The sequence below is a fragment of the Larus michahellis genome, chromosome 6 (genome assembly GCF_964199755.1).
Source record: "Larus michahellis chromosome 6, bLarMic1.1, whole genome shotgun sequence".
NCBI lineage: Eukaryota > Metazoa > Chordata > Aves > Charadriiformes > Laridae > Larus > Larus michahellis.
Genome location: NC_133901.1, coordinates 52,893,367 through 52,910,141, shown reverse-complemented (window position 1 = coordinate 52,910,141; position 16,775 = coordinate 52,893,367). Strand labels below are relative to the sequence as shown.

At 41.5% G+C, this 16,775-nt stretch overlaps 1 protein-coding gene across 2 annotated transcripts in view; it reads right to left on the bottom strand.

Annotated features, from left to right (window-relative positions):
* The window catches only part of MAPK8 (mitogen-activated protein kinase 8), a 317,667-nt gene that overhangs the window by 161,513 nt on the left and 139,379 nt on the right, over positions 1-16,775 (bottom strand). The window lies entirely within an intron of this gene.

Genomic DNA, 16,775 nt, shown 5'->3' with positions numbered 1-16,775 from the left:
TCCAGAGTCTGGGCACACATATCTCACTGCTCACAAGTGGGTTCCTGAACATACCCACAATGGTACTTTCCAGACTAACGCATGTATGTGCTTTGTGCAAAGTTTAAACATGATGGAGATCGGTTATATCAAAGGGGCCTGGCTCTGCATGTGACCTGCATCATTTGCCTTTTATACTGACATTATAAGAAGGCTGACAAAAAGATGGCATTTACATGCCTGCAAAAATCCAGTGCCAAATTCCTCGTATTTCAGCTATGTCCCATCAGCATTCAAAGCCCTTTGATCCCTAAACTATACAGTGTTCTGTATGCATCATTATAGCATCGTGTTTGATTTTGTACTCTTGTGATTCTGAGCATAAAATCAATAGAAATTTTTGTGGCTTGTTTTTCAGGGAATATTTTTAAAATTTGTTTTTATAAATTACTTGGGAGTGAAGATCCCAAAAAGCTTGTGATCCTTCTAGTTCCCACCAGATGTCACCAAGCTCTCAAGGATCTCTGGAGTGAGGGCAGCAGAAGCCTCCTGCTTGAGTGCCAGTCACTTACAGTGTCTTTCCCTTTTAAAGAGAACAGGGTAAACCAGCAAATATAAGGAGCTGAGGACGGAGCCTTTCCTTGTGTCAGCGGATGAAACACTGCTGAATCGCTACTGAGCCAAAGCTTCTATGCTTTCACTGCTGTTGGATAGTTTAATCAGAAAGGAGTCAATCTCCCTTTGCATACTACTAGGGAACACTACCGTCACAGTTCTTCTGCTCTCCTCTACCCAAAACATGCAGCAGAGCAGGCAGGAGATACAATAACATGCACAAGAAGGAAGTTTGTGTTACTGCTTTAGAGGCTACAGACTCTGAGATGAAGCGGCCTGCCTGAAACTGCACAGAGAGTCATCTGCTAAACTGGGCACTGAAGCCAGCTTTCCATACCCATCTTAAAAAACACTTGCCAGTAAGCATCTTGCTTCTCAAGGCAGTGGTTCTCTTCTGAGTTTTACTGAGTGCTGAGCATTGTGGTGTCCTGCACAGCATAAATGCCTGATGTCTTACTACTCAAATATGTGTGTTCCCCAAGAATGAGCCAGCTTGCCAAGAGGCTCTCCTCAATACATCCCAATTGGCAGAATAGCATTCTTAAGGCTCTGCCATCAGAGGAAATGTTTAGTCTCAAAGAAATTAGATGCGCAGACTAAGTAAAATGAATAGAAGTTGACAAATATCCAAAATGTATGTTTGAGAATGAAGAGGCTGAACTGGAAATGAATGGATTTTAATGAGAGAAGGGAAGGAAATTCACCATGAATCGCAGACACCTATTGTCCTGAAAGGGCATTGTTCCCCGTGGCCCCAGAACAAGCATGAAAGGCACACATTCCATGAGGTATTGTTGGGGCTGGCTTGACTATGGCAGCTCGGGCTTGTATAGCACCTTTCAGGGAGGGCTTCAAATCATTTCACTTCTGAGAGGCTGGTGACATTATTCTGGGCTTTTTACAGGCTCTGAAGGGCGCACTGAGACAAAATGACTTGGCCTCACGGTGAGCAATTCCCAGAGCTGGGAAAGTGAATCCTGATTAGTATAAATGAACCTCTGGCCTAATGCCTTATTTCTACAACCTTGCTCCTAGGGAAGCATGGTAGTTGGTTTCTATTGCGCCAGCTCTCACAAATGATATTGTGATGAAGAGATCCTTGTCCATAAGAATAGCAAAGCCTGTTTGTCCTGCGTAGCTGGGAATAGAGTGCATATTGCTCCTTACAGTGTACGCAGCAGCCAAGGGCATGCAGAAGAACGAACACAGTTTGACCTTACTCTTTGGTGCCCTGACAAGCTGACAACAGTCACAGGGTGATTCAGCTCAGTAGTTAGTCTTATGCGCTCTTTCTGTGACTCACCAGGTAACCCTAGTCTTGTCTCCTGCTCGCTGCAGCTATCAGTGTTACATTCCTACCAAAACAGCTTCCAATCTAGAACTGGAATATCCTCATTGTTAAGGTGTGAGTTGTCTCTAAGATTTGTGCATATCTTTTTAGAATAGTTCATGACTGCAGACAGAACCATTCACTGCTCCATGATTACATGGTCCCAATTCTGCTTCCTGAGGAGGAGAGGGGAACTACAATCCCAGACTGGGCTTTCTCTCCACTGATTTTTCCTAGATCAACAAAAGTGATCTATACAGTTATCACAAACTCCTTCTCTTCTGGGAACTTCTCTTTTTCCTCAGCTGGGTGAATGACTAAATACAGTATCATAGCATTTCCAATGCTTCATTTTCTGACAGAATAATAGTTTGTCTTCCCACCATAAACATCTTGCTTTGACAGATACACAGAAATAACCAACATTTAAAAGGCAAGGTGAACGTTGTAGCCCCTCCCCTTCTGGTACAGAATCAAATTACCCTTTTTTCTCCCTCCCATCAGCATTCATCACCACGCATACCACCCTGACAAACCCTACTTATACACACATGAAAAAGAAGTGACTATAGGATTGGAAGCACAAACCTCTGCCACTTACAGAACGTTGCTTCTCTCCTCCACTACAGACAGACATGATCACAACTGACACAGTGCATTTGCTCACACACCAGCCAGCCTTGTTCAGTTTGTGGTGCAGCCCGTGCTATTGAATGTCCACTGCTTCTGGTACACAACTTAGCTAGACTTAGTAATTCTAATAGCTGGCAGCTTTTGCAGCTACCTGAATTGCAATCACATCCTTAGGCATACTGTTGCTGTAAGCTTGAACGGCCATCTGTACATTTTGCCTGTTAATTTTTTTGTTACTAGTGGGAAATTTTCCACCTTCAGGGCTATTGGAAGGAATTCAAGCCATAAAGCAGAAGGCTAGCAGGACTCTGATCAGCTGAACACTAACTTCTAATCCAAAAGATTGTTCTATTTCTCATCTGTTAATTTTTTCACAATAAAAAAGAAACAGATGAAGGGAAAAGGATAAAAAAAAATCAACAATGAATTTCAAAATGTATCTGAAAAGCCAAAACCTCTTTGGTTTCCCAAAATCTCGACAAAACTGCAGAGGCCCCCAGGAAGAATTCTTGCTTCCAAGCAGTTCAATAAGCAATTTGAGCCAGGGATTACTTTAATTCTTCTCTAAAAAAGATTCCTCAGAGAGCAACTAATCTTGAACGTTCTGCTATAATAAAATATTAATGGAGAGAAAAAATAAATTTCCAATATCACTGCCATGTCATGCTCACAGAAATAGGTGCACCTACCTTGGCTCAGGTTTAGTAACTTTGGCTGTGCTGTAGAGAGGCAGCCCTACCTGTTGCCTGGCCCTACTGCAAAGCAAAACAGCACATGGCATCCTGGAGAAAGCATATAATGATATCTGGCTCCTTAATTGGATCAATGGTCCTTGCTTGCCTGTGTGTACTTGCTTGACTGAGTCTCACAGACGTTGATCATGGGAATCTCCCTAAAGTGAAGGTTTGTGGTTCTTCCCAGTTATGCAGTCCCTACAGGCACAGTTGCATTCCAGCCTGTGTTTAAAAAATTGCTAATGGAAAATGCTTCCACATCCAGTGGCTAATTACTTTCTCTGTCAGAAGTAAAATCTTGGTTTTGTTATGAATGCAATACCTGTTAACTGTTAGTTTTAAGAGATGGCAGAAAGACCTAGAAGGGACAAGGGAGATCTTGTAGTACCTATAGCACTGTTCTTATTATGCTTTTGCCTGTTAGACTCTGCTTTTAAGTAACCGATAATTAGAGTTTAAAACCCAGTTTGGTTTCCTGTTGACTCATGTCTGAAAATCCAGAATATGACAAATGTGCTAGTGATAATTCACTGAACTTCCTGTAAGTCCCTATATTCCCTATAACGTTCAGCATTGCTGGCATCAAATGCCTGAAAATAAGAGAGGCCTTTCTTCAAAACTGTAAGATTCATTTAAAAATAAGTATTTCCTTTTCGGTGAGGTGTTGGGTTGGTGTTGCTGTTGTTTTAGATAACATGTCCAGATTTTCTTCACCAGCCATAAGCATTTTTTACTTCATAAGCACAGGATTCCATGGGTTTTCAAGGAAAAAAACCCCACATATGTTGTAAGACTTTCCTTTAAAGCACAAGAACAAGACTTAGTGATGCTGACAATTCCTACATGGTTCCAAACGGAACTGCACATAGGTCATGGATCTGTAGGAATCATAGAATCATACAATCACACGATCTGTTCGGTTGGAAGGGACCTTTAAAGGTCATCTAGTCCAACCCCCCTGCAGTAAGCAGGGACATCTTCAACTAGATCAGGTCACTCAGAGCCTCGTAGGAAGTTTCTTGCTGGCACCCACAAGTTCAGAGGATCTGGTCTCCTCCTTGCCCCATCACCACCAAAAAGGAAAAAGATATAAATACGTACTGTGATGATGTTATTGGAAGGAAACATAACAGGTTAACACGTAGGAAAGGGGCCATGGTGTTCTTCAGAAGGCTCCTCAATTTGGATTATGAGAGGCATTGGGTGTCATACGTACTCCAATTTTGACATAGTAGTTGTGACCATCTAAAAAGACCTGTGCAATACAGCCTACAGAGTCAAATCCCCTTATTCAGATCCACAGTTTAGGAGTGAACAATGATACACATTTTAGGGAAACATTGCTACTCTGTTCCTTCTCATTCCCTCCCTGGACTTTGAGATGCTTAAAATCCAGAATTTTACAGACCACATCTCTGTGTGCATTTCGGCTCAGCTGCCTCTTCCCGCACAAAACAAAGCATACTGAGCTCTGACAGTCCCTCAGTTGCCCATCTTATCTGAAAAAGGATCACTCCAATTGGGACATCTGGCAAGCTAAAAGTAGCAGCACAGTGTTGGGAGTAAGAAAGGCAATGATGAGAAATTAAGTCATTTGGATCCCAAGCACAGCTGGCTGCCTTCACATCCCTGAGAGGGCTAGGGCTTGGGGGAGGGGTATAAATTGCTTGTTTCAAACTGTCCTTATTAACTAGACATTTCATTTAAATTGTACTTAGCACCTGCCTCCAATTACCTGACTTCAAGGCCCATGCGTGACAGAAGCTGGAGCTCTGATTAAATCCATGCTTCGTACTAGTGAGCCATTAAACCAAATCAAGGCTCGCCGCTCCTTTGAAGGAGATCATTTGTCTTCATTAAAAGTGGCCATCCTTGATTGCCCTGACAGTAGCTTCTCCCTGCAAGATAATAAGGTCTGTTATTGTTGAGAGGTAAAATAATGTATTGCAGTCCCCCAGAGAGTGATTTGTACTTATTAATGTTCTCACAAATTACTGTACCCTGATTAACATGTGACTGTGACGGGCAGTGGGGTGTGCTGCTCATCACGGCCATTCACGCCAGCCACTGTCTCTCCTCAGATCACTAGATAGTAGCAGAACGTAAGGAAGCTGCCTCCTGCCCTTTAATGATGCCTTGGGTCTGTCAGGGTGTGATGGACAGAGACTTAGCCAGGTTGTGAAAGTCTAACTAATCATACCTTTGATCAGGTCCTAATCTTCAGTCCAGATACAGAAGACTTACACAAAAGTCACATTCTTTGCTAATATCATTATAATACTCCATATTCTCACCACTGTGAACCAGTATCTTATACTTCTCACCTGCAGATTTTAGAGTGTTTTACAAAGGAGATCCAACTTCAGTGGTAGGGAAGAGAAAAAGAGGAAATTCATAAACAGACTTTCTCATGATGACCCAGGAAGCCAGGAAAAAGGCAGGTGCAGAATTCGGGTCTCAAGAACCACTAGCCCCACCGACTGGCACATTGAAAATTGTACAAATCCCAGTGCACTTTTGTGACAATCAAAATCAAACTAGAATTAGTGTAACATGTTCTTCCACAATGATATGGTAAGTAACTCATCTCCAGAGGTCCTGTGAATGGCTGACAGGAAACACACAGGAGATTTAGAAGCAGACAAATAACTGCAATGCCTACCGCAGTTGGGACTGTTTGCTAGCCTGTCTCTGGGTTCCACCCCTTGGTCTCTTTTGTCCACCCCCCCCAAAATTCAGAGGTTCTAGTTTGGGACAATAGCCAGTTCTGGCTAAACTAAGCTCATTCTATATCCTGGCCTTAAAGTAATTTTCAGCATGCCACTATGCCAGTTCACTTTCTGAGGGAAAACAGTGGCAAACATTTCTTAGAGCCCAGATCAGAAAACAGAAATGTGTCTGAATAGCTGCTCTCATCTGTACTATCAAACTAATGTTAGTTCAGCAGCATTCAAATAGGGTTGTTTGATTCAGACCACTATGAATAAAGGAGATACAGTGTGGGGTGAAGGCGAAAGAAGGCAGAACTTTAGAGCAAACTCAAAAGGGATTTTTCATTGAAGCTTTAGGGTGTAACCAGTTCCAGTTGTTGCTACTATATTTCCAAGACAGAGGAGTCTATGATCAGGTTACCAGTTCTCCCTAAATCCATAACAAAACTGAGCTGTTGATACAGTGACAGAAGCTTGCAAAAGCCCTAAATGGATTTATGTTCTGAGTGCTCTAAAGCAGAGGTGGGAACTTTCCAAGCAGACAAGCTTCATAGCCAGTTACGGAGGCAAGGTCTGCTGGGTAACTGCAACTATTTCCATTGATGAGCAGAGGCCGGTATCCTCCAAATGAGCACGGTCAGTAACATTGTAGAGCATGTGAGAATTCTGGTCGTGCAATATGCGTCCCCAGTCTCATAGGAGGACTTATCCTGCTATGAGACAAGACTTTCAAGGGGAACCACCGCATGCCCTTCTGTAAGATATTCTTTTGGTCTGTAATAGAAGAAAGCACTTGGCTGCCAAAACAATTCATTTAGTCTGTCTCAGCATTATCTCTACAGATGAGAGATGCCCAGGAAAAAACGAAGTTGCAGCAGCCTGCAAGCTGGATAAACTGCGATTGCAAACTGAAGCTCCTTCTTGTTCTAAACTTTGGGTCTCCTGGATTTTGGCAAGTCTTCTCAATTCTTTAAATAGACACTTAAACAGTCATTTGTTTAGAATTGATTTGCTAGTGACATTAGCCAGATGAAGAAGCAGAGCATGTGACCTTAAAATTCTTCAAATGTCTCTTTAAAACTCTCTTCCATAAAGACCTCTACAAAACATTGGGCAATGTTTAGACAGCTGAAATGTCCTCACACTTGTTTTAAGTATCCCACTGTCAGTTCACAAAGAGTCTGAGTTTGCTACAGCCACCCCTTCTGAGTATGTCTCTAATTCATTAATCCTAGCAGCTCAGATGCTTTTATTTTTGATGTTCAAACTGGCTGTCACACTGGCCACAAAAATAGCCAGCACTCTGTAACTACTGTCTATTACACAGATCCTTATTGTTTAACTCTCACCTTCTACATCTTTCCTTGTTTTCACTTAACTTTTGCTTCACAAGTGATATTTAGATGCCATATAGAATTACCTGCAGCATTTCCAGTGGAAGACTTTCATTGTTATCTACTGACTTCAGCAAAGTAAGTAAAACCTTAAAAGCATTCAAGGGGGGGAAATCTTATCCCATAATTCCAACCTTTAAATTAATGAGTCTTGACTTGATGATTTGTATTAGTTTCATCCATCTTATGCAGCACATACATGTGTTTGGGTGAACAGATATATGAAATAACTTTGAAGTGGTGTATTATAAGGTATGTTTATTGTTCTTCAGTGAAATTTTCTATAATTGTCTTTCTCTGGGAATTTTTGAAATGAAACCGTAGTACCACCCAGGGATCTAGGCCACTGAGCTCAGTTCTGTCACAAATCACATGTGAACATTCTTCTGTTCTACATACTAGCAGGAGAAGTGATAAGGGAAGGCATATCTGAAAGCGCATACTGAAAAGAATACAGACTGCATCTTCACACTGTGTTTTAGTCTACCATCAGAGCTCTTTGACCCAAGACGGTCAAACAACTGACAGGTCAGCAAGAAGAGAGCAAAGTCTGACTCACTCACATGTGGCCTGTTAGTGCCTCACTGAGAACAAGTTCTCTGCTCTCACAAGCTGCCTGGCTTCCTCATAATTCCTCACATGCAAAGTAAAGCCTGTCATCTCTCTTAATGCACGGCTGAAAACATCAGCCACTTATCAGAAGCCGGTTGATCTGACAGAGGCATGTTCCTTGGGATGTAACGATCAGGTGGCTTTGATCGCGCCTGTGCCATTAAAAATGGAGTAGTGCTGCGTATCCTGTGAGTCTCTCCACACCACAGAATTCTGGATTTTTCTAGTCTGACCTTGAAGTCTTTAATTAGTCCATTACACCAACCCTCTGTCATTTCCTCTCAGCCCAGGAATCCTTTGGTATCCTGCCCTGTTATCTCCAAGGCAAATATGAATAAGGGTCTTGATGATTAGATAAATAGTGCAGAAAACAGATGTGAGGGGCTGCAAAGTGTATACATTATGAATAGCACTGCAATAACATCTTTAATCCCTTAATGAGGGCACTTTGTCAGGGTAAGAGAAGATAGACACACTGAGGGATTTTGCTGCTGTATACAGAAGCCCAAAGAATGCTCTTAAACTAACAAACGTAACCAACATCATCACACATTCTTACTTCTTATTTCGTACTCCGTGAAACTTGCACTGATTTGCACATGTTTGCAGAAATGCCATTTTTATTTTCAGGCAAGGATCTTCTTTCATATATTAAGATATTTGTCTGTGGCTTTAACAACTACATACAGGGAGAGCTGTAAATTGGAAGACAGACGAGAACAGCCAAGATCTACATACCTTTAATGAGTATTTTGAGCAATACTTTTCAAGATCTGCTCACAGAATTTGCCATGACCTGGCCCAGCTGTGTGTTTGGAAAGCCCTCGTGTGCTGCATAGATTTGCTTGGGAAAGTTTGCACGTGCCCAGTAACCAAGAAAGTACAGTCTAAAGAGCTGACGGCCTGACACTGCACTACTTCCCAGAGCCCTGGGGGATGCCTGCTAATCCTGTTACACATCTAGGCCCTTCTGGGGGGCAGGCCAGATTCCTGTCCATGATCAGAAGTAGCATGCAAGAGGCTTGTCTTGTGGTCTTATGGCATTTCTGCTGCCAGACCCAGATGGAAACCAGACATGAAACAACATCTTATTCCAATAGCTAAGTAACTCCAAAGGTTTGGGTTATATTTGGTACTAAAGTAGTGGGAGGAAAGTGGGGAGAGAGGAGGAGGATTGGCACAATATTTTCCTGTTCCCACCTAGACTTGGGTTATGGTAAGATGTCTACTTTCTTTTTTCCCTCTCTTTTTTTCCTCACCTCTAAGAACAACTTAACTCCTGTTAAGTTGTACACCTAACACGTATAACAGAATTTAACACTACTGATGTCTATGGTTGTTAGCCCATACTCACTCATCCTTGGTATGATCTGACAAATCAGCAGTTACACCCTTTTTACCTTACAGGCAGCAGCAGCCTGACACGTGACACACTCCTGGATAAAAGATGCAAAAAATGTTGAAATAAAGAAATAAGAGTAGTGTTTTGTGTATCAAGCTAACATCACAAACTAGTGTACTGACCTATGCAATTGTTCAGAACAGTGGGAATAAATGAAGGACTTAAAGTTCTTTCAACTCTCAACGCAGAGTTATCATTAGCTCTCTCCTTAGAAATGTAAAAGGGCAGGCATGGAGAAGATGAAGAGTTCTGCCTCCTCAGTACATTGACCAGCATAAAGGATCTCGCATAAGGAAAAGCTACTCAGAAAAAAAAACGGTTGGTAAAGTTTAATACAATTTTAGTATAGAAGAGAAGAATGCATAGCCACTCTTTCCCCTTCAAGCGACAACCTGCTTCCAACCTTGGCCTTTAAGGCTTTGTGTCACACCATTCTCAAGATACACTGCAACCTGACAGTACTAATCTTACATGGAGAGAGTAGGGTAAAAATTGGGAAAGTATCTAAAAAAGCTGTCTCTCTGTCTCTCTAAATCACAACCAAACCATCTTAATCTGAACGGGTGAACTGAGGCCTGGTAGGGAGCATCAAGACCATCAAAGCCAGTCCTCCACAGCTGTAGACAACCAAGCAACAACTGAGCTGGCAGAGATATGCAGGCTCTTTTGCAAGATTTCCAGGACTTCCAGCATCTGTCTGGGCTGGAAACCCCCAGCCTGTGCTGTGGAGCATTAAGACAGTACTTCCATTTCAGACTCCAGCTGGAACTAGGGACCATAGTGACAGCCATGAAAAAGAATCACTATTAACAAAAAAAGGGACCCTTTTGAACCAAGCTTTTCCAAGCTGCCAAGAGAAGCCACAGAAAGCAATTGAGCAGACACTGTTTCAAGCAGAACAGAACTGGAAAGACTGGAGTCTGCATCCATCTGGGTGAAATGCAGGCAGGTGATAATATTGCTGTGTCGTGGAACTGTCAAATAGGGAAAGGCACTGATATCTTCTTAGAATGAAAAGGTTTCTGGAATCTCTGCTGTATGTATTATTCTGGATGCTATCACAACAATTATTTGATTGCACTATGCAAATTATCTCCCATCAGGATTGGGACTTCATTGTAATGGGTGCGTGCAGTCCCTGCCTTCCAAAATTAATATATGAAACATCATAAGAGATCTGATTTTATGGACGTTCCTGGTTCCTGGTTGCAAACACTTACTACGCTTACAGTAAAATTATCTCCTGCTTTCTTTGATTCGAAGAACAACCAAAACCAAAAGAGAGTTAGGAAAAAGCACTAACATTTAACTCGCATTTGAGGAGGTGGCTTCACTCAACATAACCTTTCTTATTACTAACAGAGACATTGCCAGCTAGTGCTCTAAGTGACACTGCAACCCTTTTTGTGAAGGTTTCAATTTCTCCGGTCCCTGGTCTCCTGGACATATAGTCTTCAGAGGTGAATTATTATAAATCTCAAACCTTGTAAGTTCAAAACAGAGATTTCAACCTTGCCTTTCAACCTTGCCTATATCCCATTAGCGCCTTAGTGAACTCAAGGGAAGTTGCAAGTCCTTAGCACTGTCCAGATCAGAAAGAGAAACAAAGATCCAGTCCAGCCATTTGTGCTATTCTGCATATCATGAGAAATAATCAACTTCTAAGGACTTCCCACATGTTTTAGACAGTCAGTGGCTGCTCTGAATAGTGCCTGATCATATATTATTTAGCCCTAGGCTTGGGGGGTTGTTTGGGTTTTTTTGCTATGCTGAATCCATACACCATGTGAATCCAAAATGTAATTGTAAAAAAGTCGCCTTTTATTCTAGCAAGAAGAGGATTTACAAATCTCAGAAAAGGAGGCCTTTCTTACCTGTGGTATTGTAAAATCTTCACTCTTTAGTCTTCCTCCAATTTGTTTCAAATGGCATGAGGGAATAAATAGGCATTAGCCAGTCAGCCCCATGTCACAGCTTCGATCAGTTTGTAAATGAACTTCAAGACAGCTAATCATTCTCCAAGTGGGGAAGCTCAGCATCATCAGTGATGAATGCCTATATTTTGTGACAAGGTCTATTTCCATCTGTGCTGAGACTTCCTAACAGCACACATGTGGCAACTTGTGCACCGCTGCATAATGAATTGGATTGGAGAAATTGAAAAGCTTTTCGCTCCTTCTCTATACAGAGTGGGCACGACGCCAGACCTGGGATAAGGAAAGGCGCCAAGTTTCCAGTTGTCATGAGTCACTACCGCTAAAAAAAGAAAATGTGCACACATATACGTAGATGTATATGTGTGCATGTATCTAAACTACTCTGCACATTCTCACTTTTATTCGAAATAACCAAATTTGGGATAGTTAATTCCTGTCTAAATTTTCTGGGGGAGAAGGGGCAAGTCTCTTCCTTCTCATCCAGTTTTGTATTACACAGAAGTGGGTCAATAGCAGGTAAATAGTGCTTCCAAATCCTACAAAGCAGCCATGAAATAATGCACACTGTCTACAAATTACACCTTATACATTTAATAAAATTAATGGAAAACAATGATTAAGAATAGATGTAAACTTAATTCCAGTCACACTCACTTTTGCCTTTACAAATGGACATGGACAATTTCCTCTGTGAGAGCCTAAATTCACTTCCTCTCAAAGTGTTTGGGCATATCCCTGTAATAAGGCTACTCTATGATGACAGAACAAATTTAGCACTACACTAATCCTCAGCATGGGCCCACATGCGCTTCCCATTAAGGTACATTAGTCACTATATTCTGCCCAGAAAAGCATCAACTAGCTAAGGGATAACGGAGCAGGTAGACAGCCTAGGTTTGACCTGCTTTGTGTGTATGTCACACTGAACGGAACTCCAAGCACCCCAGGTCCTAGCGGTGTGTATAACGTAGTCAGGCCAAGGAGCTTGCTGTGCTTTAACGTACTTGCTCGTCTGCATTTTGTCAGGCAGTCTAGCTAGCCTGTATAACCCTGGGGATGTTTACACCCCAAATTGCAGCTACCACCACGCAAGCTGGTGCTTCTAAATGATGCAGTGTAATACTTATATTAACATAGTCTGATATTGGGCTGTACTTTGGCTATGAAGACTATCACTTGGCCAGACAGTTTAACAGAGTGCCACTTTTACATGGCTTTATTGCTTCCAGTTCCTGAAGCTTGCTCAAATGTTGCTAGCTTGGGGTATCTGTATAGGGGAGTAGCACAGTACTGTGCAAGATGAATACACGCTTAATGCCATTCTAAGTTTCACATCAGTAAAGCAATCAAATTCTATGTCTACTTGGGATGTTAGATGTTAATAACTGTTTAAGTTAATCTAGATATACATGCTGTTGCAGAACTCAGAATTTTAATATCATGTTCAGTTGTAGAAATACCAGTTTAGGCTCCCGAAAATGATAATCACACCAAGCTCAGTTCCACCTGATTTACCCCACTGTGTGATGTGCATTAATTAAACTGCATGGAGATCTGGCAGTGTCATACAGCAGTTGCCTTGAAAATGTGACGGCAATTTAATGGATTGCTACTTAGAAATAGTGTGTCTCTCTGAATGTTTTGACCCAGCAGCAGTACAACAATTCCCTCAGATTAGAGGGAATAAATATTTTCCTTTATTTCTGCCTGATAATGTCTCTTGAAGAACTGCAGTATAATGAAACTTGAAAACTGTGACGAAATACAGAGATGGAGATTACTGAGCAAAGAAAGCTGCACTTACAAAGCGAAGCAACCAGTGATTTTCAGCAACATACAGAACTCTCATAGCTGCAAAGCATCAACATAAACAAATAAATCCCGTTCTTTGTGAACTCAGAATGGAACTCCAATTATACCACACCAATGAAGTCCGTGACATTGCTGGAAACATAGACCAAAGAGACAAAATGTTTTGCAGTCATTTTTTATACACTGTAACCTTTGCTGTGAAAAAAAAAAAAAAAAGAAGAAGAAGAAAGAAAAAAGAAAAAAAAAAGAATGCTTCTAAGTAGGGTGAGAAGATGAGGAGGAGGAGGGGGAGTGGATGGGTGGGACCCCAGACCGAGTGTCTCTTCCCTTTAGAATTTGTTGCACATGTCAGCATTCGACAAGCCAGCGGTATTGTTCAGGGCAGACCTTATTAATTACTGTTCAGTAGGTGGCAGATGATAGCGCCCACAACTGCAATTGTCACTGTGCCACCAATCATCCCATTCCATACACTTGCCAAAGCAGCAGCCTTTAGATGAAAAAAGTAAGCACAAGCAATGAACAGACATCTGTGATGGCCGACAGGGGCTGCCCTGGGGATCTGCCGGTCTTTGGATTCTCCACCTTGTGATTTTCGATGACCTAAGAGCAGCCCCTCCTACCCTTCTTTGTTCTTTAAACTATAGGATCTTGTTCTCATCAGGGGGTGCCATGCTCTGCTGACTGGCTGGATTGGCACGATAAGCTTTTGTTCACATAAACCTGTACTGGTCATATAGAAAATATTCTTCCACAACAGTGGAATCTAGAGGAGCAAGCCAAAGCAGATGGAAACTCTAAATACTATTGTTGAGTGAAGGTTTCCAATTTTTTGGCTATGTAAGTGGGATGTTTATTTTTAGAAATGAAAATATCAACTCCATCCTGTGCCCTCCCCCAAACAGATGGAAAAAGAAGTCATGCCAACCTATATTGATGAAAAGCATGTTCTAATACTTTGGGGAAAGAGTTCAGGAACAGTTTATACAAAGGAAAGTATTAGTCTTGTGTTTTCTGACCAAGTCAGTGGCAGCTTGGGTTATCTGTAGCAAACATGCCAGTTAGACATGCCCAGAGAAATGTCAGGCTTTTCCACCCTGCTAACTCATAAACATAATTCTGGTCAGTAATACTGATTTTTCACTTGCTTATGCCAGGACCTCTTTGCTTAGCCCTTCCGCCTTCCACACAGCAAACAGTTTCTGCCAGTGATGCATTCTGATATAATTCCAGGATCAAGTCTAAATGCGATACCTGCTCCAAGCCAGCCTTCCACGCTGGAATGGAATCTAACTGGACCTCATGTGCAAACATTATCATGACCTTGTTCAGCATGCTAGAGGAAATGTTCAAAGACAACCTGGAGACTGCAGCAGATGGTGCTAATTTGTTTGTGGTAATTGTTGTCCTTCTAGTTTCAGGAACGAATCTAATACAATATACTATTGAGGGCTCTGCTGCTCGGGTTTTGTGAGGATAGGCGTTTTGGAGATAAAGCACAGTCATATGATTGTGACTGCAGGGAGATTCCAGTTTTTGAATTCTTAACCAAACTCTGGTTATTTAGAGGTTCACCCATTACTTACAGACCAGATGGGATGAGGAATTAATTTGTATTGCCTGAAAGCTCATACCCCGGGAACTATTTGTTGTATTCACCTTTTTTATTGCTAAGTTGTTCTTCCAGTTCTCAGCATGCTTTTCTGCTGTGTTCCAGGAACAATAAGAAAGTTCTCCCATTGCATACTCAACGCATGAAAGTTTCCATGCTTGTAACCTAACCCCATAAAGCCTAGAAAAAGTCAAGCTGTGGTGGCCAATGATTTCCTTGAAATTTACAGAGTGCTGCTTAGGTTCTGGTAAGCAGTTTCTTAACAACAAATTTCTTGTTTACTGATCATGATGAACAACATCATATTCAAGTTAGCTCTTTGTCATAAGACACACACATGCTACTGCTGAAGCCTGCTTTTACTCTCCCCAACACGCCACCATGTCCAGAATCTTCTGTTGCTGAAACAGGACTGTGGGCTAGACTATTTTTTCCCAAGCAATACTGTTTCATGCAATAGAGTTAGTCTGTCGTAATGATGCGTCATAAGAGGGCAAAGGATGAGAGAACAGTCTGCCAATGTTGCCCCATTACAGCACACACCCTGAATATAATCTAATTTACACTTCCCCAACTCTTCGCTTTGCTTTTAATTTGATAAGAACAAACTTAAACTTCCAACTGGAAGTTGGAAGGAGAAGGATCTTTCAAGATCCTTTTGTTCTGGCATCATTTTGATTTGCTTCAGAAGCACACACAACCCCTTTTATATACTAGGAGGGGCAGTAACAGAACCCACCTGCTGTGGCTGTCTAGATAAATTTAAAAAAGAGCTATGCATCTCCTCAGTATTTCCTAACTTGCCCTGTATATGAACTTGAGCATTACACTGAGATCAACATGTAAAATGGTTTAAGAAGACAGGGATTTCACTAGTCTCCATAGAAAAGGAGGGCTGATCCATTTAAAAACACTCCTTCTCTTCCTTTGAAAAGTGTTTTTGGAAACCTGCACATAGGAAAAAAGAAGACCATGAGCCAGCCATCCAAGTGGATAGACTAGAAATAGTTTTGGCTTGTGAGCACAAGACGACACATAACCCATCTTGGGGATATTATGCCAAGAGAAATGTGTCGAAAAGCAAAGCAGAGTCACCGTGCTTTTATGCAGACAGACCATACCCCCTAATAAGCACAACATGTAAAGTCTATGAGGATTGCAGACCCCACAATGAAACAATAAAGGAGAGATTTCATGTGATTCCTCTGGAGAGAGAATTATTATTTATCTCAGAAACATATAAAGAAACAATGTCAAGACATTTTAAGCAGGAACACAGTAATGCTAATAGCATCGCAGCGCTGGACAGAAGATAGAAACAATAAGCAAGGTTGTACTGTCCCCTCCCACCTTTAACTTATTAAAACTAAACAATGACAAGGTAACCTTGATTTTATTTTTTTTTTAAATGCCGAATGCCAAATATCAAATATCTGATTTTTCATATCATGGCCGCGGACTATGAAAATTTAAAACCAGATAAGAAGAAAAGAAACATAATTAAGAAGGAACAAGCAGTGGGCTATGGGATCAGAGTAGTAGGGTGCAAATTAGGAGGGATTCTGGAATATTTGTGGCCGACCTATTTCCTTATACATACAAAATATTCGAAATGTAATAATCATCTCCACTGCAGCCAAAGGCTAGAGCAGTAGTAGAGTGCTCATGTTTTCCACATCTTCAGAGGGGACCAAACAACATGTTCTACCAGTATTCTGGCTTATGTTTGAAAAATATTTTTTATTTATTCTCATGTAGTGCTGAAGGGATACACGATGTCTTTTCTGAGGGCAATACAGTCCATTTATGTTTAACTCTCATTGCAGTAGTGCAAATACGAGCCTTCTCAATGCTGCTAAAGAATAGAAATGTGCACCCCTTGGGAAGCCCAAATCTAACCTTTCTCTTAATCTTTTATTCCATAATGCAGCCACAAAGAAAGCTGGTACTGACTAGATGTTAGTGGGCCAGTCATAAGGTGCTGACCAGCTCTATCCACGTATC